This window comes from Notolepis coatsorum, assembly GCF_963971535.1.
Source record: "Notolepis coatsorum genome assembly, chromosome: 5".
Taxonomy (NCBI): domain Eukaryota; kingdom Metazoa; phylum Chordata; class Actinopteri; order Aulopiformes; family Paralepididae; genus Notolepis; species Notolepis coatsorum.
The window spans coordinates 4,833,979-4,859,258 of NC_140169.1; positions in this window are offsets into that span (position 1 = coordinate 4,833,979).

The window sequence follows — 25,280 nt, forward strand, 5'->3', positions numbered from 1 at the left end:
GCTTCACACACCAAAGCCATGGTATCATTATAATCACGCTGCCTGTTCTACATTTATTGTCCACTTGATGGCACAGTAGAGCAAATACACTATGAAGCTTCAACACATGTGTGGTACTATTGGATGGAAAGCCTCAATGCTTCATGAAGCTTCATCTCGCCATCGCTACATATGACATGTATATATCATTACCATAGGCACTATATTTGTAGGCTATTGGTGACTTACTTATTTCATGAACGCACTCTCACTGGGAAAGCAGACAGCAATGGATCACATGGGCGGCAAGATGGCCAGTGTATTTAAACCCATTAGGACCCCTGGGCTGTCCAGAAAGATGCCTGACTATAAATAATAGGACCCCTGGGCCATCAAAGAAGTGCCTGAATGGAAATAACAATACACAGCATAAAAAATAGTGGGGAATTTACAACAGCCGCCCCCAGAATAGCATAGCTATTATGTAAACAGTCAAATTCCCTAAGTGGCTACGGAGGTCTCTGGATTGGCATCGTCTGCGACAGTCTGGTCCGGAGTGAAGGACACTTGTGGCAGGCAGGCGTCCCGCCGCCCAATCAGTAACCTGTTTGTTGTCACACGGTCCGGATACGCGATGTCTGATGACACATAATGGCAGCTTAACACATTGACCGCCAATCACGTTGTATGACGGGTTTCAAGGTCATGCGAATTCCGCCAATCCACGCGTACAACGTTATTGAGATCATATTTCATTTTTTCGCCATGGTATTCATAATTCCCTCACCCAGCCTCGGCTGATACAGTGGGAGCCTGCACAACTCTGCAACGCTTCAATACTGCCGCCTGGTGGATGATCGGGCGAGTTACCAAACCGGAAATGGATCTAGAAGATCTCCGTGCATCTGGTAAATGCGTCCGGCACTCACATATTGTTGCCGGACTCTAGACACACATCCGTGTATATGGATCGCTGCCATAACTCAATAATCGATATGATTTGGGCGTTTATTATTATTATACAAACCGGAAATGGATCTAGTCAATCCACGTCAAATAAGTGGGATCTTTTTCCTCCAGTCTCATCGGCGAACGGTAAGAGGACGCTGACGTCATTTTCAGCGTGAGTGTTTATTATTATTAATGTAAACTGCTCTGATCAATATATCACCCATACTACATAAAGCATTTACTGACGATCACGGAATTATAAACGACCCCCCCCCCCCCCCCCCCCGTTCATCCGTGCATGATGAGTCATAACGTTTAGGATCGTATTCAGTTGGATTTTTTAATATAGCGTGTATCACGAATAAACTGCAATCGATAATCTATATTATGCGTTTAGGCCTATAACTAGCGTTCTAGGAATTACTGCAGAAAATCATAAAAACATATTTATATTCTAGACGGTATTTTCGTATGAATCTATGAATGAAAAAGTATAACGTTCCTACATCCTGAACGATAGATAATCGATGTTGAATGGGCCATAGTAATGTCAATTTAGCAATACAATTTAAAAAGTTATAGCCCTGCAAAGAAGGTAAACATCTCCATAGGCTTAGAGTGGTAGCAGAGAGTGGTATGAGAGGGGCACAATGCCCGGCGGTCAATGTGTTAAGGGGCCGCGACCGGGCAGGAGGTAAGTCTGCCATCATTGGAACCACCGGCTCCCACCTCCACTTCCTACATCCTGTGCAGGTCCTCTGATGATGCTGATGGCCCGTCTTCCCCACAGGACCCAGTACTGGTGCCTGATCTCTGCGAAGACCCTATCGGGCCCTTGGTGGAGTAGGCGGGCATCTACATCCTTGATGTGTTTCGTCACTGCATGGCCAGGATCGAGAACTATGGGGTGGATGTCAGTAGAACAGGAGGTGTCCAGGTGACGAGAGCGTCCACCAATTTGTACCAAGACCCATTGTATGATCCATCTCTGGTGAGAGAGTACTGAGCTTACTACTGGGCAGTACTGGGTTTCCAGCTCTGAGACACTTAAATTCCTCTGGGAAGCAGTCAGCCTGGCTGGTCTTCAGCAGGAAGACTTCGGTGTCATGCAGGTTAGGTTGAGGTAAGGAGGAGTCGGCCGCCGCCCCGTGATGGGTGAACCATGACTCGTCAGACTTATTCACCTCTTCTTCACCCAGCTTGGTAACACATCCTCCATCAAGCTTTTTGATCTCTGCTCCAGAGATTTGAGCCTTAGCTGGATCTTCTACCAGTCTTTGCTCTGTGCTACGGGGCATTGGCCTAACTGCTTCGGCAGCGGCACCAACCTTCACCCTCTTGATGCATGCTTCCAGGATGTCCACCACCTCATGGTCCAGACGGGACCTTACTGCTAGCTTTCCACTTCTGACTGGAAGCACATCAAGCTGCCGAAGACGTTCAACGTGTTGATCGAGGTCCTCCGGTGCAGGCTTGAGAGATGTAAAGTAGCATGAAGTAGCATGAGACACAAGACCATCTGGGCCGTCTTGTTTAGGCTTGGCGGAGCCATGATAAGCTGAGACAGGCTGGTTGCAAGGTCTGGGTGGGGGAACTTGCTTGTCTCTGTTAGGGAACTGTGTCCCTTCTATCCGATGGCGCTGTGCCATTCTCTCTGACAGTCATTGAGCTACGGCCTTTACCCTGAGCCAGTCGGCGAGGTCTCGAAGGTTGTACGGGTTTAGGCTAGTCGTGTTGAGGCAACCTCAAACCAGTAGATGCTCCACAAAGCCGTCCCTTAATTTCTTAGGGAGCTTACACAGGAGCCGATCCACATGGCCGGTCGACATGACTTCCATCCCGTTAGGTCCTTCCAGTGACGTCAGCATTCCCACTAGCAAGTCGATGCTAAGGGCGAAGCTCTGGAATGCTTTGGTATCTCCTGCTTTGAGATCAGGAGCGTTCAGTACTGCTGCAATCTCGCTTTGTGCAAGTTGATGCAGCTGTCCATATTGGCGCTGCAATGCCTGCATGGCGGCGGTGTAGGGTTGCGCATAATGCCTGCAGGACTGGGCTATTAGCTTAGCCTCATCCAGAACCAGCTGCTCCATAAGTACACGGTACTTGTAGTGCTCAGAAAGTTCAGTGTGGGCATCGAGTAGGTGGTCCAGCGCCATCTTAAGGTCAGTGAATTCTCTCTCGCTGTCATGGACCAGGTTAGGCAGTTTAGGTACAGGGACTGGCTGCCTGGGAGGCTGGAGAGCGTATGAATCCTGTAGTGATGTATACTGGGGCTGACGGACATACTGGACCGGTGGAACTGGTACAGAATAATAGGGTGCTGGACCAGGTGTTGGATGCACCAGCTGATAGGCTGGCTGAGTCGATGGAGCAGGCTGAGGCTGATACACTGGTTGTGGATGGTAGCTCAGTTGGTGCGGCAGCGATTGATGCACTTGCTGAGCAGGGATGACTTGTGGAGGCTGATATGCTGGTTGTTGATGGTGGCTCAACTCGTGCGGCAGCGCTTGATACGCTTGCTGAGCAGGGATTATTAGTGGAGGCCGATATGCTGGTTGTTGATGGTGGCTCAGCTGGCGCGGCAGCACTTAATACACTTGCTGAGCAGTGATGATTGGTGGAGGCTGATATGCCCTCGCTGCTGAGACAGCGGTTGTGTATGGTGAAGGCGCCACTGTCCAGGAGGGTAGTTGTTGGGTAGACTGCTGAGGTGCACCGGCTGTATGTTGGCCCACTGGCTGGAGAGCAGCTGCAGTGGGTAACGGTCGTGCAGGGTAGAGTGCTGTTGCAGTCTGGGGTTGATAGTTAGGCTGTGCAGGCGTAGCTGTGGTATATTGATACGCTTGATATGCAGATATCATTGGCGTAAACTCATACCGGGTCTGTGCGGCCGCTGGTGTGCTGCCATGCCTGCTCTCCACAGTCGATGACACAGGCTGTTTTGACTGGTAGGTAGGCTGGTATAGGTCCCATTGTCTCGCCTTATCGACTGCTCCTGGTAGTGAGAGGCAGGGAGGGGGCCCGAGCGCAGTGTGGAGCTGGTCATCTGTAGTTGCAAACTCGGTCTGCAGGCTGAGTGACCGCAGCTGCTGTGCGCTGGCACCTTCGCTGTCGTCTTGTAGAGGCGCAATATTAGGCATGATGGGCGGTGGGAAGCTATAGCCTTGCAGGTGTGCTGGAAGCTGTCGCAGCCTTCCTCCTCCTCGTATTCCACCTTCATCTGCTGCTGTTCTCTGTGTGTCCATGGCGCCGTCGTGGGTGGAGTTATCCGGCTCGAAGGACCAATATTGAAGATATAACGTGTTGTAATATTTGCTGGAGCCACTTCATCCACAACAGCACACCCCGGTCAGAGAGCGGACACATACACCAAAGAACAGTCCTTTGTAGTTTAATGTTGGTATCAAAGGATCAAATGATGATAGGGTTTCTTCAGTACAGGTGATTTCCATCTGAATGAAACAATGAGCATCCACACAAGGATGAGAATGGTATTGGGTGAATCTAGCCAATTATTGAGTGAGTGGTTTTCATCCAGTTTGTAAGGCTGGATGAACAGTGAGGAATTGAGTGAGTGATTTCCATCCAGGTTGTAAGGCTGGATGAAGTAGTGAGATATTGAGTGAGTGAGCGAGTGGTATTCTGCAACAGATAAGCAGAACATACAATAACAGAGGTACATACTGACTAATCATAACCTGAACACACACAACTAAATATGCTATCTAGCATATTAGCATTGGCTCGATTAGCCGCATGGACCAAACATAACACAAGTAATTGGCAGAATGCAATGGCATCCAGAATACACACAACTGAAGAGATGCTATAGCATATTAGCATTAGCATAGCTCAATTAGCAGCATGGATCAACACAACGTAGCAAACCAAATCATAGTCACACATGCATGTCACAGCATCTCAACACACAAAGGCAGGCTACTAGTGATGTGACGTTTGAAGCGAGGCTCCGGAGCTTGTGTCGAGCAATCCAGCTTTTTTTAAGTGGAGCCTGTATCGAAGCGCGTATCAGGTGACGTACTGATGACGTCCGAAGCCTCGGTCGGGGGGTACCGCCCCCGAAGCCCCACTCCGGGGGGTACCGCCCCCGAAGCCCCACTCCGCGTCACTGATTCAGGAAATGGCTTCAGGGTTGGTGCGCAACGCGTCTCCAACACGGGATCATCCCTATGTTCCCCGGAACATCCCCGCAACACAAGTGTCGACATAGGAATTCATTACGAGTTTCTTTGCGTTGGAGAATCCCGTGGAGTACTGGGAAAGACAAATAAATGTGTATCCTAATAATCCCAACATATATATATATAACAGATGGTAGCGCGAGGCACTGTCAGTCACGATGGACTTCAAGCGTTGTGAAGTGACTGGCGAGTAGCGGTACTGCGAGTTAAACTCACTCCACTTAAAAAGACACACTTTACACGTCATGAAGAGTGAATTCACCTTGGTGTAGCGGTCTGTGCTGTCACCTGTCGCCCGTGTCACGGCAGACCCGGGTTCTAAACTCCCTCGGGGCATCGAAGAAAGTTAAACACAACGCAAAAAAGGTGACCATATGATATCATCTCCGTTACATATAAACTTGCTGTAATGTCTAAATTGCTGTGCCTAATCTGATCACATCTGTATGATCCAAATGCAGGATGGCATGTCGATTTTGAGTTGCTTTTTCTGAATAAAAATTAATGAAGCAAGCACTTGTCCCTGCCATCATTCTGTTAGAAAAACACACTATATTAAATTATAGAATGTTGTAGTAACACAAGCACTTTCTCCTCTGTCCCTGCCATCATTCTGTTAGATAAACAGACACATTATTATTTGTTTATTGGCATCATCATCACTCTGCCTGTTCTACATTTATTGTCCACTTGATGGCACAGTAGAGCAAATGCACCATGACGCTTCGACACATGTGTGGTACAATTGGATGGAAAGCCTCAATGCTTCATGAAGCTTCATCTCGCCATCACTACAGGCTACATATGACATGTATCTATCATTCATTACTATAGGCACTATATTTGTAGGCTATTGGTGACTTACTTATTTCATGAACGCACACTCACTGGGAAAGCAGACAGCAATGGAACACATGGGCGGCAAGATGGCCGCTGTATTTAAACCCATTAGGACCCCTGGGCTGTCCAGAGAGATGCCCAACTATTAATAATAGGACCCCTGGGCCATCAAAGAAGTGCCTGAATGGAAATAACAAAACAATACACAGCAAATAGTGGGGAATTTACAACACAAAGTCTTTGACTAGTCTTTGGCCTTTTTATAAAGACGAAGCTGTCCAGCCTTGTACAGCCTTGTGGCGGGTTAAGCATTTTTTTTCGGCGGCACTGTTTAATTTTTTACTTGAGTCACAGTTGCAGGACATGAGGACCATGGGCACTGGGCAGCCTACTGTTTAACGTTACATAACTTTAAGCTGGCTGCTTCTTCTTCACCAAATGGGCGACACATAGCGACTTGGAGGTGAAACGCAACCTATTCCACAACATTAATTACTCGGTTATTTTAAAAACTGAAAAGACAAATATTATCTATTAACAATTTATTTAGGTAACATAAATAATACTAATTCGTACATTGAAAAAGAAAATATATTAAAAAAAAATGTAATATAACTTTTTTGAGAGACCCCCACAAGTATTGTTGACTATGGGGGCTCAGACTCTATCTATGGGGGCTGAGCTCCCATTGGCCCCCAATTAATTCGAACACTGCCCCCCCCCCCCCCCCTCCCATCCCCCATGCTGCTATGATGCCTGAATTTCCCCAAGGGGATCAATAAAGTAATATCTTATCTTATCTTATCTTATCTTATCTTATCTTATCTTATCTTATCTTATCTTATCTTAGTACAACGTTGGGTCCCGAAATGGCTGGAATACTTCCTAGACGTCATAATCCTTGTGAGCTTTCCACGGCAAGGTTGAATAGAGCCAGGGCTGGGACGGTGGAGATGTGGAAGGGAGCTGCCTCCATGGTGGGGAAGCTATTGGGTATATATAAAATTAGAAAGGCCTTTGCACACCGGGACCGGGACCGGGGATGGAGGGAGGGAGGGAGGGAGGGAGGGAGGGAGGGAGGGAGGGATGAGCTGCCGAGCGGAGGGGGGGGGGGGGGGGGGGGGGGTTGGCATGTGCCTTGACAGTGTAATTTCTCTGCGTTCTACTCTTACCCTATGAGGTAGGCTGGATGCGGAGACATTGAATGTGACATTTGTGAAATGTTTTATTTGACTCACCATGAGTCCTATAAAGTACTGTAAGCCTATAATCATCACCAGTGATGGCATCCCTTTGTACAGCATCCTGAGGAGAGGGGAAATAATAAAGGAACAAAAATAATGACCAAGTGTTTCTCTGTGTTTCCACTGATGGGATAAGCCTGTCTAATGTGTTGCCAAGATGCCACATGTCTCAGCTGCCTGGGGAAAAGATTCCCAGAGGTCACAGAAGTGACGAACGTCATTAACTCCTGCACCACCGTCCTTCGCGTTGTGTTCATTAATGCTCGCTGAGAGCTGTGCGGGCTTAACGTTGATGCAACCACTCAACATGAGCTAATTGAGCAACGGCACTTTGCCAGTGTAGCATGTTGAGTTCCATTCATTATGAGATTGATCTCATTACCGCTGCTGCAGTATTTTACCCCATAGCAAGGCCCGCTCAAGGGGCGTGCGAGCAGTGCGGTCGCACAGGGCCTCGCGGGAAGGGGGGCCTCGCAAAAGAAAGTTAAAAATAATATTTCTTAAATTTTTTTAATAAAAATTTAAATAAATAGAATGTTAACAATCACTTTCCATCACAGACCTAAGATCTAGTTTTGCTTATATGCTTATATATTTCACATTAGACACGTTTGTAGAATAGTGTTCCGGGGACTGCGGCTCTGCAGATACTATTGATTTCATTCAATTACTTTTGTGCAAAGCATCGTGGGAGGACTAACACTAGGGGGAGCTGGTTGGCGTCGGTCTGGTAGTCGGTAGAGAGATGTGAAGAAGACCGGTATTATCCACGAGGGGAGGGGGTACAGATACAGGGTCTATTCGGCGCTATCCACGGGAGCGAGTGGATGTCTTGGCCAAGAGGCAGAGCATCCTACTTTTGAAAACCAAATGTGCAGCATCGGAGCAGAAGAAATAACGCTGCGTGACGTAAGCTTATCAATACCAAGTATAGTGATTAGGTTATGCTAAGACGAAGAGGACGTTCGGCAGATGGACTGAAGATGAAAGTTGTTGCGTGTTAGAACGTTCAGTCAGGCTATAGCTATGTCGGCTAGTAGCTTAGCTAAAGGCAGGGACAGCTAACTAGCGTTAGCTAACCTAGCTAGCTAGCGTTAGCTAACGCTAGCTAGCTACCGTTAGCTACGTTATCGAGTGCTAACGTGTGGCAGATAAACTAGGAACAGACTAGTTCATCCCAACGGGGGGGACAATATCATGATGGGACTGGTGAACTTTCTCCACGGTCATCTCCTTCCTCTTGGACCTAATGCAATCTACTCTGTTTCCGCCATGGATCTCTCTCTCTCTCTCTCTCTCTCTCTCTCTCTCTCTCTCTCTCTCTCTCTCTCTCTCTCTCTCTCTCTCTCTCTCTCTCTCTCTCTCGCACGTGCTCTCTCTCTCGCACTCTCTCTCTTGCTCTCTCTCTCACTCTCTCTCTCTCTTGCTCTCTCTCGCTCTCTCTCTTGCTCTCTCTCTCTCGCTCTCTCTTGCTCTCTCTCTCTCGCTCTCTCGCGCTCTCTCTCTCTCTCGCGCTCTCTCGGTCTCTCTCTGTCTCTCTCTCTCTCACTCGGTGTGTTGCATCGTGCAGTCTGTGATGTGTGTACTAATCTTATAGAGTTCGATTCAAATAAGGCAAAGCTGCAAATCTGCATGTCATGCTTGAAAAATTAACCTGGCTTTAAGCTTGTTTATCAGGTTCCAGGGGTGTTTTATGCATTTTCCCTGTTACGGCCAGGTGTACGATTGCCACTAAGCCTCGGGCAGCGCTATTATTTAAGAATACGTTGACTGTATCATATGCCCAGCCTCAGGCAGCGCTATTATTTAAGAATACGTTGACTGTATCATATGCCCAGCCTCGGGTAGCGCTATTATTTAAGAATACGCTGACTGTATCATATGCCCAGCCTCGGGCAGCGCTACTATTTAAGAATATGTTGACTGTATGCCCAGCCTCGGGCAGCGCTATTATTTAAGAATATGTTGACTGAAAAAAAATTAAAATTTAAAATAATCTTTTTTCTTTTTTTTAAATATTATACACTTTCACTTGATTAACGTTGATTTACCCCGTTGAATGCCACCATCCACTTCAATGTTAGCGTTAAAAACGCCTAATCTGTTTTAAATTATGGCTATGTGTCTAATCTGCCGGTCGCTTATCAATGAGTCGTTTGCAGTCAACATTGTCGAAACGGATTGTTTTTTTATCGGTTCATTTTCGTTTTATAGCATTTTGAAAAGGCCTCGTTTTCAAGGAAAATATAAAGATTCCATGATAAAAGACATTTACTGGAATATTCTAGAATACACAAAAACGTTGTAATTTTTCGGCCTATTTATGAATCGTTTTCAAATAAACGCTAGATTATCGATAGTATAATATTATGTGTACGTATGCACGCTATAGACGCAAGCTGAAAAATCGATTATCTTATTTCCTCATCAGCGATCACAGCCAAACAGCCACATCACACATAGGGGACACGCTGATATCTCCGCAAATACAGATCTGATTACCCCAAGACTGGTAACATAGACTCCTTACCTTAGATCAGATGTTCTCCGAAAAGAGTATTCCAATTCCTGATCGCCATTCCAAATATCGATCACGCTTATTGATTGATTATTGGCTGCTGTAAATATATATTCCAGCCTGATTTCCGTCCCGCGAGCAGATCCCTCTTGAGCAGACTGCTCGCCAGCACAAGGAGCCAGTTGGCTCCCCCCCAGAGATCTACAGATCCCAGGTCAGTCTAAGCGACTGACCTGCAGTTACACAGGGATATACGATAGGGGGCGCTTTTTTCCAATCTGAGCTCCTGTAGGGGCTGGTGTACCAACGGGAGACTCGGTTGAGGAAATATGAATTCAGATCGCTAATAAAAAAACAATATTTGTCGTCGTGGGCACTCAATGGGGGGGCTGATAAAACGAAATATGTCGTCCGTGGCACTGGAAGGGTTAAGTATATATACATTTTTTACCTTTATGGGGGGGGGTGGGGGGGGGGGGGGGGGCTCGCGTTTAAATCTCGCACAGGGCCTTGCATAGCCATTACCTATTGGTGAGTCACAGCCATTAGGATACGCATCTTGGCCATTCGTCACCAATTGCTCCATTTCATTGAGTGACAAATTCAATATAGAGCCTGGAAGCCTCTTGCTATAGCAATGTTAACCACATTACATGGTTTATGAAGCGCCTCATAGGACTGACCATAGATTTATATAGCTTGGTGGTGCAAGGCGGAGTGTCCAGCATAGTTCACCGGCGGCCATCTTGTCACAGGCAGCACGCCCACTCATAACATGAATGTCTATGGTGCATGTAGCCTACTATTGAAATAACCATAGCTTGCTAGATTTTTTACCAATTCACAAAAGTGGCTATGATTCAGGATGCTTGGACATTAAATTATTTTCATATGAAAGTCCATTATAAGTATGCAGTATGATAACTACATCTCTGACGTTCAAGAAACCAAACCGTTTGAAAATCGGTTGAACATTTTGCAAGCTATGGTTATTTCATGCACCATAGACGGCCACCATGTGGCAACGTCGGCCTCCATTGGCCAGCAGCACGGGTGAGTCATCTAGCCTTTATATATGTCTATGGGACTGACAATATCACAAACCCACTCCGTCGTTCACTCACAGTTCACTCTGTCCTTAGTGGCGGCACACAGACGTGGCATTCTGTGTTCAATCCATGCCAGGATGCTTCACGTCTTTTTTTTTTTTTTTTTTGGAACACGCCTGCTTTTTGGAAAATTTGCAGATACATACCCTTTTCTTCTCTGTGCATGCATTCAGAGTAGGGAACACCCGCACTGTTAGCCTAGCTTAGCGTCATTCACTGGAAGAAAGCTGCCCAGTTAGCCTAGTTCCCAAAAGTCACCAAATACACTCCAAATACAACTCCAAAACGTTCCTGTAAACATGTTATGACCTGTGTATTTATCACGTGGAGTTACAACGTTACAATGGGGCTTTGGAGGTGATGCATGGAATCACTGCACCCAAGCAGAGCATATATCGTGTAACGTCCCCAGGCACGGCCCTTGTTGGGCTGGGCACCAGAATGACAGTGGACATTTCCTCCCTCCTTACATTGGTCCCCTACCTCCCTCTAGTGACCAAAGCCTGATGGTGCAGGCGGCCATCTTATTATGGTCCAAGATAATAGATTTAATTTCGAATGATCTATTATCTTGGGCCATCCCTGTCTTTGTGTGATGCCTTCTCCCTGTCTGGTTGTTGTGTGTGTCATTGCTTTTTGTGTCTAGGTTGTGTTATTGATTCTGTGTTTTGGCCTGGCCCTGCCAGGTGTTGATCGTTGTTAATTAGTGTTGGTACTTAAGTGTGGGTTTGTCATCACTCCCTCGTGGCGTCATTGTCTACTGTACCTTCCTTGTGACCCTCACTCCTCCGTGTTCCCATGCCCGCCGTGCCTCTCCGTTCCTTGTGTCATGTTCTTTAGTCTTGTAAGTAGTTTATGTATTCCGTTTTTCATTCATCTTTGTTTTCCCGTGTTCTTCAGTGTTGTTTTGTATTGTTTCGTCGTCCCAGTAAAGTCTGTATATATTTCCACGTATCCTGCCGTCTCTGTCTCCTCTCTTCCCCGTCTGCAAATTGCATTCTCACCCTCACAGCAGCCCCAATCCTAACAGAATGACGCCACCATTAAAGAATGCAGCAGAAAGTGTGGCCGATACCATGACGATCATCCGGAGCATGGTGGTCCCGACACGGAGAGCCCGACAGATGAGCCAGCGATGCGGGACATGGCCGACCGTGTCACTGCCCTCATGGAGGGGGGTAGGTCGAGGGCTAATACAGCTAGCCTGCTGATTAGTATCAGGTTCACGGTCAGCCTAGAGCCCCTCACCGCCGTTGAGGCTGCTCAGATGTCCATCGCTTATCAGATGTCCATAGCTGGCACAGCCCCGTCCGTTAGCTTCGCCCCTATAGCTAACCAGGCATCCCCAGCTAGCACAGCTCTGCCCGTTAGCTTCGCTCCGATAGCTAACCAGACGTCCCCAGCTAGCTTCGCTCCGCCCATTAGCTTCGCTCCTATAGCTAACCGGCCGTCCCCAGCTGGCACAGCTCCGCCCGTTAGCTTCGCTCCTATAGCTAACCTGACGTCCCCAGCTAACACAGCTCCGCCCATTAGCTTCGCTCCTATAGCTAACCAGACGTCCACAGCTAGCACAACCCCGTTTGCTAGCTTAGCCTCCGCAGTTAGCCAGGCTTCCCCAGCTAGCACAGTCCCCACTGCTAGCCTAGGCTCCAGGTTCACAGTCAGCCTAGTTCCTGAGGCAAACCTGACATCCACAGCTAGCTTAGCCATCGCAGCTAGCCAGGCTTCCCCAGCTAGCACAGTCCCCACTGCTAGCTTAGGCTCCAGGTTCATGGTCAGCCTAGTTCCTGAGGCAAGCCTGACATCCACAGCTAGCTTAGTCTCCGCAGCTAGCCAGGCTTCCACAGCTAGCACAGTCCCCACTGCTAGCCTAGGCTCCAGGTTCACGGTCAGCCTAGTTCCTGAGGCAATCCTGACGTCCGCAGCTAGCACAACCCCGCCTGTTAGCTTCGTTCCTACAGCTAATCAGACTTCCACAGCTAGCACTGCTCCGCCCGTTAGCTTTACTCCAGTAGCTAGCCAGGCTTCCCCAGCTAGCACAGTCCCCACTGCTAGCCTAGGCTCCAGGTTCACGGTCAGCCTAGTTCGTGAGGCTGACCAGATGTCCACGGCTAGTACAGTCCCGCCTGGTAGCCTAGTCCCTACAGCTGTTTCAGGCCCCACGGTTAGCCTAGTTCCCGCAGTTCGCGATCCTCCGAGGCCTAGCAAGGCTCGGAGGGCGAGCAGGGCTAGTATAGCTAGCAAGGCCTCCACAGCTGATCCGGCCATCGCTGCCAGCCTGGTTGCAGTCAGCACCCCCAATCCTAACAATATCTGCTTAGAAAACTAAAATGTCTAATTAAATAATTTTTTATTTCTCCACGTGGTAAATACACAGGTCACAACATGTTTACAGGAACGTTTTGGAGTTGTATTTGGAGTGTATTCCGTCACTGTTGGGAACTAGGCTAATTGGGCAGCCCTACTTCCAGTGAATGACGCTAAGCTAGGCTAACTGTGCGGCTGTTCCCTAAGCCTAGTAATGCATGCACAGAGAAGAAAAGGGTAGGTATCTGCTTGTCTAACTCCAGGGTAGATGGCAAATAAGCGAATTTCCTAAAAAGTTGGCGTGTTCCTTAACTTGCAGGTTATTATTGTATTTTTCATTTGTTTTTATTTTTATATAGTTTCTTATTTTTGTTTTCAATTCAGTTTAGTTTCAGTTTGTTTCCAGAGTGGGTTTGCTAGTTTAAGTTTAGGTTTGTATTGTTTAAAGATGTAGTTTACGTAAGTCATTTTATTTGTCAGGATTGAAGAAGTTCAGAATATATTTATATTATATTTTTTGTAATACAGAAGTGTGTTGATAAACCGATGGCACCGATGCCTCCTCACATTTGACTAAATTGACAAAGACTAAAACTGTGGTGGAGTCTGTGGTGGAGTCTGTGGTGGAGTCTGTGGAGGAGTCTGTGGTGGAGTCTGTGGTGGAGTCTGTGGTGGAGTCTGTGGTGGAGTCTGTGGAGGAGTCTGTGGTGGAGTCTGTGGTGGAGGAGTCTGTGGTGGAGTCTGTGGTGGAGTCTGTGGAGGAGTCTGTGGAGGAGTCTGTGGTGGAGGAGTCTGTGGTGGAGTCTGTGGTGGAGTCTGTGGAGGAGTCTGTGGAGGAGTCTGTGGTGGAGGAGTCTGTGGTGGAGTCTGTGGTGGAGTCTGTGGAGGAGTCTGTGGTGGAGTCTGTGGTGGAGTCTGTGGTGGAGTCTGTGGTGGAGTCTGTGGTGGAGGAGTCTGTGGTGGAGTCTGTGGTGGAGTCTGTGGAGGAGTCTGTGGAGGAGTCTGTGGTGGAGGAGTCTGTGGTGGAGTCTGTGGTGGAGTCTGTGGTGGAGTCTGTGGTGGAGTCTGTGGTGGAGTCTGTGGTGGAGGAGTCTGTGGTGGAGTCTGTGGAGGAGGAGTCTGTGGAGGAGTCTGTGGTGGAGGAGTCTGTGGAGGAGTCTGTGGTGGAGTCTGTGGTGGAGTCTGTGGTGGAGTCTGTGGAGGAGTCTGTGGTGGAGTCTGTGGTGGAGTCTGTGGTGGAGTCTGTGGAGGAGTCTGTGGTGGAGGAGTCTGTGGTGGAGTCTGTGGTGGAGTCTGTGGTGGAGTCTGTGGAGGAGTCTGTGGAGGAGTCTGTGGTGGAGTCTGTGGTGGAGTCTGTGGTGGAGTCTGTGGTGGAGTCTGTAGAGGAGTCTGTGGAGGAGTCTGTGGTGGAGTCTGTGGTGGAGTCTGTGGTGGAGTCTGTGGTGGAGTCTGTGGTGGAGTCTGTGGAGGAGTCTGTGGTGGAGGAGTCTGTGGTGGAGTCTGTGGTGGAGTCTGTGGTGGAGTCTGTGGAGGAGTCTGTGGTGGAGTCTGTGGTGGAGTCTGTGGTGGAGTCTGTGGTGGAGGAGTCTGTGGTGGAGTCTGTGGAGGAGTCTGTAGAGGAGTCTGTGGAGGAGTCTGTGGTGGAGTCTGTGGTGGAGTCTGTGGTGGAGGAGTCTGTGGTGGAGTCTGTGGTGGAGTCTGTGGTGGAGTCTGTGGAGGAGTCTGTAGAGGAGTCTGTGGTGGAGTCTGTGGTGGAGTCTGTGGTGGAGTCTGTGGTGGAGGAGTCTGTGGTGGAGTCTGTGGTGGAGTCTGTGGTGGAGGAGTCTGTAGAGGAGTCTGTGGAGGAGTCTGTGGTGGAGTCTGTGGAGGAGTCTGTGGTGGAGTCTGTGGTGGAGGAGTCTGTGGTGGAGTCTGTGGTGGAGTCTGTGGTGGAGTCTGTGGTGGAGGAGTCTGTGGAGGAGTCTGTGGTGGAGTCTGTGGTGGAGTCTGTGGAGGAGTCTGTGGTGGAGGAGTCTGTGGTGGAGTCTGTGGTGGAGTCTGTGGAGGAGTCTGTGGTGGAGTCTGTGGTGGAGTCTGTGGTGGAGTCTGTGGTGGAGGAGTCTGTGGTGGAGTCTGTGGAGGAGTCTGTAGAGGAGGAGTCTGTGGTGGAGTCTGTGGAGGAGTCTGTGGTGGAGTCTGTGGTGGAGGAGTCTGTGGTGGAGTCTGTGGAGGAGTCTGTGGTGGAGTCTGTGGAGGAGTCTGTGGTGGAGTCTGTGGTGGAGTCTGTGGTGGTGGAGGCTGAAAACCTTACTTGCAGGTGGTACAGCAGCTGTCACAGCTCCATGAACGTGTCTGCAGAATACAACACATGTTTAGGATTTAAAACAGGTCTGGAGGGATCTTTTAAAATCATGTTCCATTCATGTGTATATTCAGCTAAGCTATGAGATGCAATGTGTTCCTCTGGTCATGGTCACTGCTCCATAATGGACAGCAGTAGCATCCAGGAGAAACACATCGCCCATACAGCAGTAGTAGTACACATACAGCAGTAGTAGTACACATACAGCAGTAGTAGTACACATACATCAGTAGTACAGCAGTAGTAGTACACATACAGCAGTAGTAGTACACATACAGCAGTAGTAGTACACATACATCAGTAGTAGTACACATACAGCAGTAGTACAGCAGTAGTAGTACACATACAGCAGTAGTAGTACACATACATCAGTAGTAGTACACATACAGCAGTAGTACAGCAGTAGTAGTACACATACAGCAGTAGTAGTACACATACAGCAGTAGTAGTACACATACATCAGTAGTAGTACACATACAGCAGTAGTACAGCAGTAGTAGTACACATACAGCAGTAGTAGTACACATACAGCAGTAGTAGTACACATACAGCAGTAGTAGTACACATACATCAGTAGTAGTACACATACAGCAGTAGTACAGCAGTAGTAGTACACATACAGCAGTAGTAGTACACATACAGCAGTAGTAGTACACATACATCAGTAGTAGTACACATACAGCAGTAGTACAGCAGTAGTAGTACACATACAGCAGTAGTAGTACACATACAGCAGTAGTAGTACACATACAGCAGTAGTAGTACACATACAGCAGTAGTAGTACACATACAGCAGTAGTAGTACACATACAGCAGTAGTAGTACACATACAGCAGTAGTAGTACACATACAGCAGTAGTAGTACACATACAGCAGTAGTAGTACACATACAGCAGTAGTAGTACACATACAGTAGTATTATTACACATACAGTAGTATTATTACACATACAGCAGTAGTATTACACATACATCAGTAGTAGTACACATACAGTAGTATTATTACACATACAGCAGTAGTATTACACATACATCAGTAGTAGTACACATACAGCAGTAGTAGTACACATACAGCACTAGTAGTACACATACAGCAGTAGTAGTACACATACAGCAGTAGTAGTACACATACAGCAGTAGTAGTACCCATACAGCAGTAGTAGTACACATACAGCAGTAGTAGTACCCATACAGCAGTAGTAGTACCCATACAGCAGTAGTAGTACACATACAGCAGTAGTAGTACACATACAGCAGTAGTAGTACACATACAGCAGTAGTAGTACCCATACAGCACTAGTAGTACCCATACAGCACTAGTAGTACCCATACAGCAGTAGTAATACACATACAGCAGTAGTAGTACACATACAGCAGTAGTAGTACACATACAGCAGTAGTAGTACACATACAGCAGTAGTAGTACACATACAGCAGTAGTAGTACACATACAGCAGTAGTAGTACACATACAGCAGTAGTAGTACACATACAGCAGTAGTAGTACACATACAGCAGTAGTAGTACACATACAGCAGCAGTAGTACACATACAGCAGTAGTAGTACACATACAGCAGTAGTAGTACCCATACATCATCAGTAGTACACATACAGCAGTAGTAGTACACATACATCAGTAGTAGTACACATACAGCAGTAGTAGTACACATACATCAGTAGTAGTAGTACACATACAGTAGTAGTAGTACACATACAGCAGTAGTAGTACACATACAGCAGTAGTAGTACTTACAGCAGTAGTAGTACACATACAGCAGTAGTAGTACACATACAGCAGTAGTAGTACACATACAGCAGTAGTAGTACACATACAGCAGTAGTAGTACACATACATCAGTAGTAGTACCCATACAGCAGTAGTAGTACACATACAGCAGTAGTAGTACACATACAGCAGTAGTAGTACCCATACAGCAGTAGTAGTACACATACAGCAGTAGTAGTACACATACAGCAGTAGTAGTACTTACAGCAGTAGTAGTACACATACAGCAGTAGTAGTACACATACAGCAGTAGTAGTACACATACAGCAGTAGTAGTACACATACAGCAGTAGTAGTACACATACATCAGTAGTAGTACCCATACAGCAGTAGTAGTACACATACAGCAGTAGTAGTACACATACAGCAGTAGTAGTACCCATACAGCAGTAGTAGTACACATACAGCAGTAGTAGTACACATACAGCAGTAGTAGTACACATACAGCAGTAGTAGTACACATACAGCAGTAGTAGTACACATACAGCAGTAGTAGTACACATACAGCAGTAGTAGTACACATACATCAGCAGTAGTACACATACAGCAGCAGTAGTACACATACAGCAGTAGTAGTAGTACACATACAGCAGTAGTAGTACACATACAGCAGTAGTAGTACACATACATCAGTAGTAGTACACATACATCAGTAGTAGTACCCATACAGCAGTAGTAGTACCCATACAGCAGTAGTAGTACACATACATCAACACCTGCAGCATTATCTACAAACTATAACTTCACTCACACACCTCGACCCTCCAGACGGGGTGGAGGCACTGGCCTCATGACATCTCCTTCATGGGCTACAAACCTAAAGCAACTCCCAGAACTGTCACTCTCCTCCCTCGAATATCATGCAGTATCTGTCTCTAATCCTTTCAATCTCACCATTGTTACACTCTATCGCCCTCCAGGTCCCCTCGATCACTTCACAGATGAGCTGGACATGCTTCTAAGCTCCTTACCGGAAGATGGTACCCCGCTCCTTCTATTGGGCGACTTCAACCTGCCTGACTCATCTCAGTCGGTCCCAGTGGTCTCCCTCCTACAACAATTTGACCTGACTCCCACTGCCATGCCTCCCACCCACAAAGCAGGCAACTCCTTGGATCTCATATTTTCCCGTAACTCCAGCATCATTAACACCACGGTAACTCCCCTACATGTATCTGACCATTCCTTCATATCCTTCTCACTAACTCTCATGCTTAACCGAAAAGTCTTCACCCCAACTCAAACCGTCTCACTCAGACGCAACCTGCCCTCCCTATCCCCCTCCACCCTCTCCTCTGACATAATATCCGCTCTACCTTTGAGTGACACCTTCTCTGCTCTCCCCACAGAGATGGCAACCTCCACCCTCCTCTCAGCCCTTGCAACCTCCTTCGACAAGCTCTGTCCCCTCGTTGAGAAACCTGCCCGCCGTTCCCCACCCAGTCCATGGCTGACGGATGCAGTGAGAGAACAAAGACAGGTCCTGAGAGCGGCTGAGAGGAAGTATAGAAAGTCACGCCTCACTGCTGACATCGACACATATCACAACCTCTTGTTAACATTCTCCAAAACCATTACTAATGCCAAAGCTTCTTTCTTTCACCATAGGATCGAGGCCTCTGCCAAGAATCTTCGCAAACTGCATGCTACCATGTCCTCCCTCCTCACTCCCCCCCCCCCCACCTCCTCCTCCCTCATCTTTTTCTGCCGAAGACTTTGCGATCTTCTTTGAGGAAAAAGTGGAGAACATCCGCAGCTCCTTCTCCCAACCCCCACCCATTCCAAACGCTGAATCGAGAACCTCATCCTTCACTCTGTCATCTTTCTCTCCCATTACAGAAGCCGAGACCCTGACACTGGTGACGTCGAACCGTCCGACTACATGCCAGCTGGACCAGCTACCCTCCCCACTCCTCCAGACCATAGCACCGGACATCCTCCCATTCCTAACTGCAACCATCAACTCCTCACTCAACTCGGGGGTGGTCCCCACCTCCCTAAAACAAGCCAGAGTCACGCCCCTCATAAAAAAACCAACCCTGAACCCCACCGTCATAGCCAACTATCGCCCTGTCTCTCTTCTCTCCTTCCTTTCTAAAACACTTGAACGTGCTGTATCCAACCAACTTACTGCTTATCTCTTACAGAATGACCTCCTAGACCCCAATCAGTCTGGCTTCCGGACTGGCCACTCCACAGAAACGGCCCTCATTGCGGTCACAGAGGCACTTCACTTAGCAAAAGCGAAAGGCCTCTCCTCTGTCCTGATTCTCCTAGATCTATCTGCAGCCTTCGACACAGTCAACCATCAGATCCTCCTCGCGGCCCTCGCAGGAATGGGAGTGGCTGGATCTGCGCTGACATGGCTGACATCATACCTCAATGACCGCTCCTACCAAGTGTCATGGAGAGGGACTCTGTCGGCCACCCGCCCCCTCCGGACGGGTGTCCCCCAGGGCTCGGTCCTAGGACCCCTTCTCTTCTCCCTCTACACTAAATCACTGGGTAACATTATCACATCTCATGGCTTCTCATATCATTGTTATGCCGATGATACTCAACTCTTCCTCTCCTTCCCTCCCTCAGATATCCACGTCTCTGAGCGGATCTCGGCCTGTCTGTCCGACATCTCCGCCTGGATGACGACCAACCACCTCAAACTGAACCTAAGCAAAACAGAATTGCTCCACCTGCCGGCCAAATCCTCCCCCCTGACCGACCTCTCCATCACAGTCGAGAATGCAGCTGTGACCGCGTCGCCGACCGCCAAGAACCTTGGTGTTGTCCTTGACGACCAGTTGAACTTCTCTGCTCACATCGCAGCGACAACCAGAACCTGCAGATTCCTCCTGAGCAACGTCAGAAGGATACGCCCCTTCCTGACAAAAGAAGCCACCCAACTCCTCGTCCAATCAACAGTCATCTCCCGCCTCGACTACTGCAACGCACTGCTAGCTGGCCTCCCGGCCACTGCCACCAAGCCTCTTCAACTCATTCAAAATGCAGCGGCCCGCCTGATCTCAAACCTACCGAAGTCAGCCCATGTCACCCCACTTCTTAGGGACCTGCACTGGCTCCCCATTGCTGCACGTATCCGCTTCAAGGCCCTCGACCTAGCATACCGTGCGGCAAAGGGAACCGCTCCCGCCTACCTCCGGTCAATGGTCTCTAACTACACACCCTCAAGACCCCTACGCTCTGCGTCTTCTGGCCGCCTCAGATCTACTCCTATCCAAGCTCCCGGAGGGTCATCAAAGAGAAGCCGCCTATTCTCAGTCCTTGCCCCACAATGGTGGAATGAACTACCCATCCCAGTTAGGACAGCCGAATCCCGTCCAATCTTTCGCCGTCGACTAAAGACTCACTTCTTCAACCATTATCTGAAATGATAAAAAAAAAAAAAAAAATAAAAAAAATCTAACCCCGACTAACCTTAATGTCATGCACTTGTCCTAATAAACTAACCTACACTGTAACACGCAACACTTTGATGAACATTGTTACTCAGCTGATAGAGTTATACCCTTCTTGCTGTCTTGTCGCACAGAACTTGTAAGTCGCTTTGGATAAAAGCGTCAGCTAAATGACTAAATGTAAATGTAAATGTAAACATACAGCAGTAGTAGTACACATACAGCAGTAGTAGTACACATACAGCAGTAGTAGTACACATACAGCAGTAGTAGTACACATACAGTAGTAGTAGTACACATACAGCAGTAGTAGTTCACATACAGCAGTAGTAGTACACATACAGCAGTAGTAGTATTCATACAGCAGTAGTAGTACACATACAGCAGTAGTAGTACACATACAGCAGTAGTAGTACACATACAGCAGTAGTAGTACACATACAGCAGTAGTAGTACACATACAGCAGTAGTAGTACACATACAGCAGTAGTAGTACACATACAGCAGTAGTAGTACACATACATCAGTAGTAGTACACATACAGCAGCAGTAGTACACATACAGCAGTAGTAGTACACATACAGCAGTAGTAGTACACATACAGCAGTAGTAGTACACATACAGCAGTAGTAGTACACATACAGCAGTAGTAGTACACATACAGCAGTAGTAGTACCCATACAGCAGTAGTAGTACACATACAGCAGTAGTAGTACACATACAGCAGTAGTAGTACACATACAGCAGTAGTAGTACACATACAGTAGTAATAGTACACATACAGCAGTAGTAGTACACATACAGCAGTATTAGTACACATACAGCAGTAGTAGTACACATACAGCAGTATTAGTACACATACAGCAGTAGTAGTACACATACAGCAGTATTAGTACACATACAGCAGTAGTAGTACACATACAGCAGTAGTAGTACACATACGGTAGTAGTAGTAGTACACATACAGCAGTAGTAGTACACATACATCAGTAGTAGTACACATACAGCAGCAGTAGTACACATACAGCAGTAGTAGTACACATACAGCAGTAGTAGTACACATACAGCAGTAGTAGTACACATACAGCAGTAGTAGTACACATACAGCAGTAGTAGTACACATACAGCAGTAGTAGTACCCATACAGCAGTAGTAGTACACATACAGCAGTAGTAGTACACATACAGCAGTAGTAGTACACATACAGCAGTAGTAGTACACATACAGTAGTAATAGTACACATACAGCAGTAGTAGTACACATACAGCAGTATTAGTACACATACAGCAGTAGTAGTACACATACAGCAGTATTAGTACACATACAGCAGTAGTAGTACACATACAGCAGTATTAGTACACATACAGCAGTAGTAGTACACATACAGCAGTAGTAGTACACATACGGTAGTAGTAGTAGTACACATACAGCAGTAGTAGTACACATACATCAGTAGTAGTACACATACAGCAGTAGTAGTAGTACCCATACAGCAGTAGTAGTACACATACAGCCGTAGTAGTACACATACAGCAGTAGTAGTACACATACAGCAGTAGTAGTACACATACAGCAGTAGTAGTACACATACAGCAGTAGTAGTACACATACAGCAGTAGTAGTAGTACACATACAGCAGTAGTAGTACACATACAGCAGTAGTAGTACACATACAGCAGCAGTAGTACACATACAGCAGTAGTAGTACACATACAGCAGTAGTAGTACACATACAGCAGTAGTAGTACACATACAGCAGTAGTAGTACACATACAGCAGTAGTAGTACTTACAGCAGTAGTAGTACACATACAGCAGTAGTAGTACACATACAGTAGTAGTATTACACATACAGCAGTAGTAGTACACATACAGCAGTAGTATTACACATACAGCAGTAGTAGTACACATACAGTAGTAGTAGTACACATACAGCAGTAGTAGTACACATACAGCAGTAGTAGTACACATACAGTAGTATTATTACACATACAGCAGTAGTAGTACACATGCAGCAGTAGTAGTACACATACAGCAGTAGTAGTACCCATACAGCAGTAGTAGTACCCATACAGCAGTAGTAGTACACATACAGCAGTAGTCGTACACATACAGTAGTAGTAGTACACATACAGCAGTAGTAGTACACATACAGCAGTAGTAGTACATATACAGCAGCAGTAGTAGTACACATACAGCAGTAGTAGTACACATACAGCAGTAGTAGTACACATACAGCAGTAGTAGTACACATACAGCGGTAGTAGTACACATACAGCAGTAGTAGTACACATACAGCAGTAGTAGTACATATACAGCAGCAGTAGTAGTACACATACAGCAGTAGTAGTACACATACAGCAGTAGTAGTACACATACAGCAGTAGTAGTACACATACAGCAGTAGTAGTAGTACACATACAGCAGTAGTAGTACACATACAGCAGTAGTAGTACACATACAGCAGTAGTAGTACACATACATCAGTAGTAGTACACATACAGCAGTAGTAGTACACATACAGCAGTAGTAGTACACATACAGCAGTAGTAGTACACATACAGCAGTAGTAGTACACATACAGCAGTAGTAGTACACATACAGCAGTAGTAGTACACATACAGCAGTAGTAGTACACATACAGTAGTAGTAGTAGTACACATACAGCAGTAGTAGTACACATACAGCAGTAGTAGTACACATACAGCAGTAGTAGTACACATACAGCAGTAGTAGTACACATACAGCAGTAGTAGTACACATACAGCAGTAGTAGTACACATACAGCAGTAGTAGTACCCATACAGCAGTAGTAGTACACATACAGCAGTAGTAGTACACATACAGCAGTAGTAGTACACATACAGCAGTAGTAGTACACATACAGCAGTAGTAGTACACATACAGTAGTAGTAGTACACATACAGCAGTAGTAGTACACATACAGCAGTAGTAGTACACATACAGCAGTAGTAGTACACATACAGTAGTAGTAGTACACATACAGCAGTAGTAGTACACATACAGCAGTAGTAGTACCCATACAGCAGTAGTAGTACACATACAGCAGTAGTAGTACACATACAGCAGTAGTAGTACACATACAGCAGTAGTAGTACACATACAGCAGTAGTAGTACACATACAGCAGTAGTAGTACACATACAGCAGTAGTAGTACATATACAGCAGTAGTAGTACACATACAGTAGTATTATTACACATACAGCAGTAGTAGTACACATGCAGCAGTAGTAGTAATACACATACAGCAGTAGTAGTACACATACAGCAGTATTAGTACACATACAGCAGTAGTAGTACACATACAGCAGTAGTAGTACACATACGGTAGTAGTAGTAGTACACATACAGCAGTAGTAGTACACATACAGCAGTAGTAGTACACATACAGCAGTAGTAGTACACATACAGCAGTAGTAGTAGTACACATACCGCAGTAGTAGTACACATACAGTAGTAGTAGTACATATACAGCAGTAGTAGTAGTACACATACAGCAGTAGTAGTACACATACAGCAGTAGTAGTAGTACACATACAGCAGTAGTAGTACACATACAGTAGTAGTAGTACACATACAGCAGTAGTAGTACACATACAGCAGTAGTAGTAGTACACATACAGCAGTAGTAGTACACATACAGTAGTAGTAGTACACATACAGCAGTAGTAGTAGTACACATACAGCAGTAGTAGTACACATACATCAGTAGTAGTACACATACAGCAGTAGTAGTACACATAAAGCAGTAGTAGTACACATACAGTAGTAGTAGTACACATACAGCAGTAGTATTACACATACAGCAGTAGTAGTACACATACAGCAGTAGTAGTACACATACAGCAGTATTATTACACATACAGCAGTAGTAGTACACATACAGCAGTAGTAGTAGTACACATACAGCAGTAGTAGTACACATACAGCAGTAGTAGTAGTACACATACAGCAGTAGTAGTACACATACAGCAGCAGTAGTACACATACAGCAGTAGTAGTACACATACAGCAGTAGTAGTACACATACAGCAGCAGTAGTACACATACAGCAGTAGTAATAGTACACATACAGTAGTAGTAGTACACATGCAGCAGTAGTAGTACCCATACAGCAGTAGTAGTACACATACAGCAGCAGTAGTACACATACAGCAGTAGTAGTAGTAGTACACATACAGTAGTAGTAGTAGTAGTAGTAGTAGTAGTAGTCAAGTCAAGTCAAGAGTTTTATTTGTCACGGCATACGGATATACAATGAAATGCGGGTGGTCTTGCCCACAACGATGTGCAATTGGTACAACATATAACATATAATAGAATCCAATACAAAAAATGTGTGCAATAAAATTGTGCAATAACAGGTAGCAGGTAACAATAAATTTGTGCAATGACGGGTAACAGTTGGCAGTTAACAGTAGTGTAGTAGTAGTAGTAGTAGTAGTAGTAGTAGTAGTAGTAGTAGTAGTAGTAGTAGTAGTAGTAGTACACATACAGCAGTAGTAGTACCCATACAGCAGTAGTAGTACCCATACAGCAGTAGTACAGCAGTAGTAGTACACATACAGCA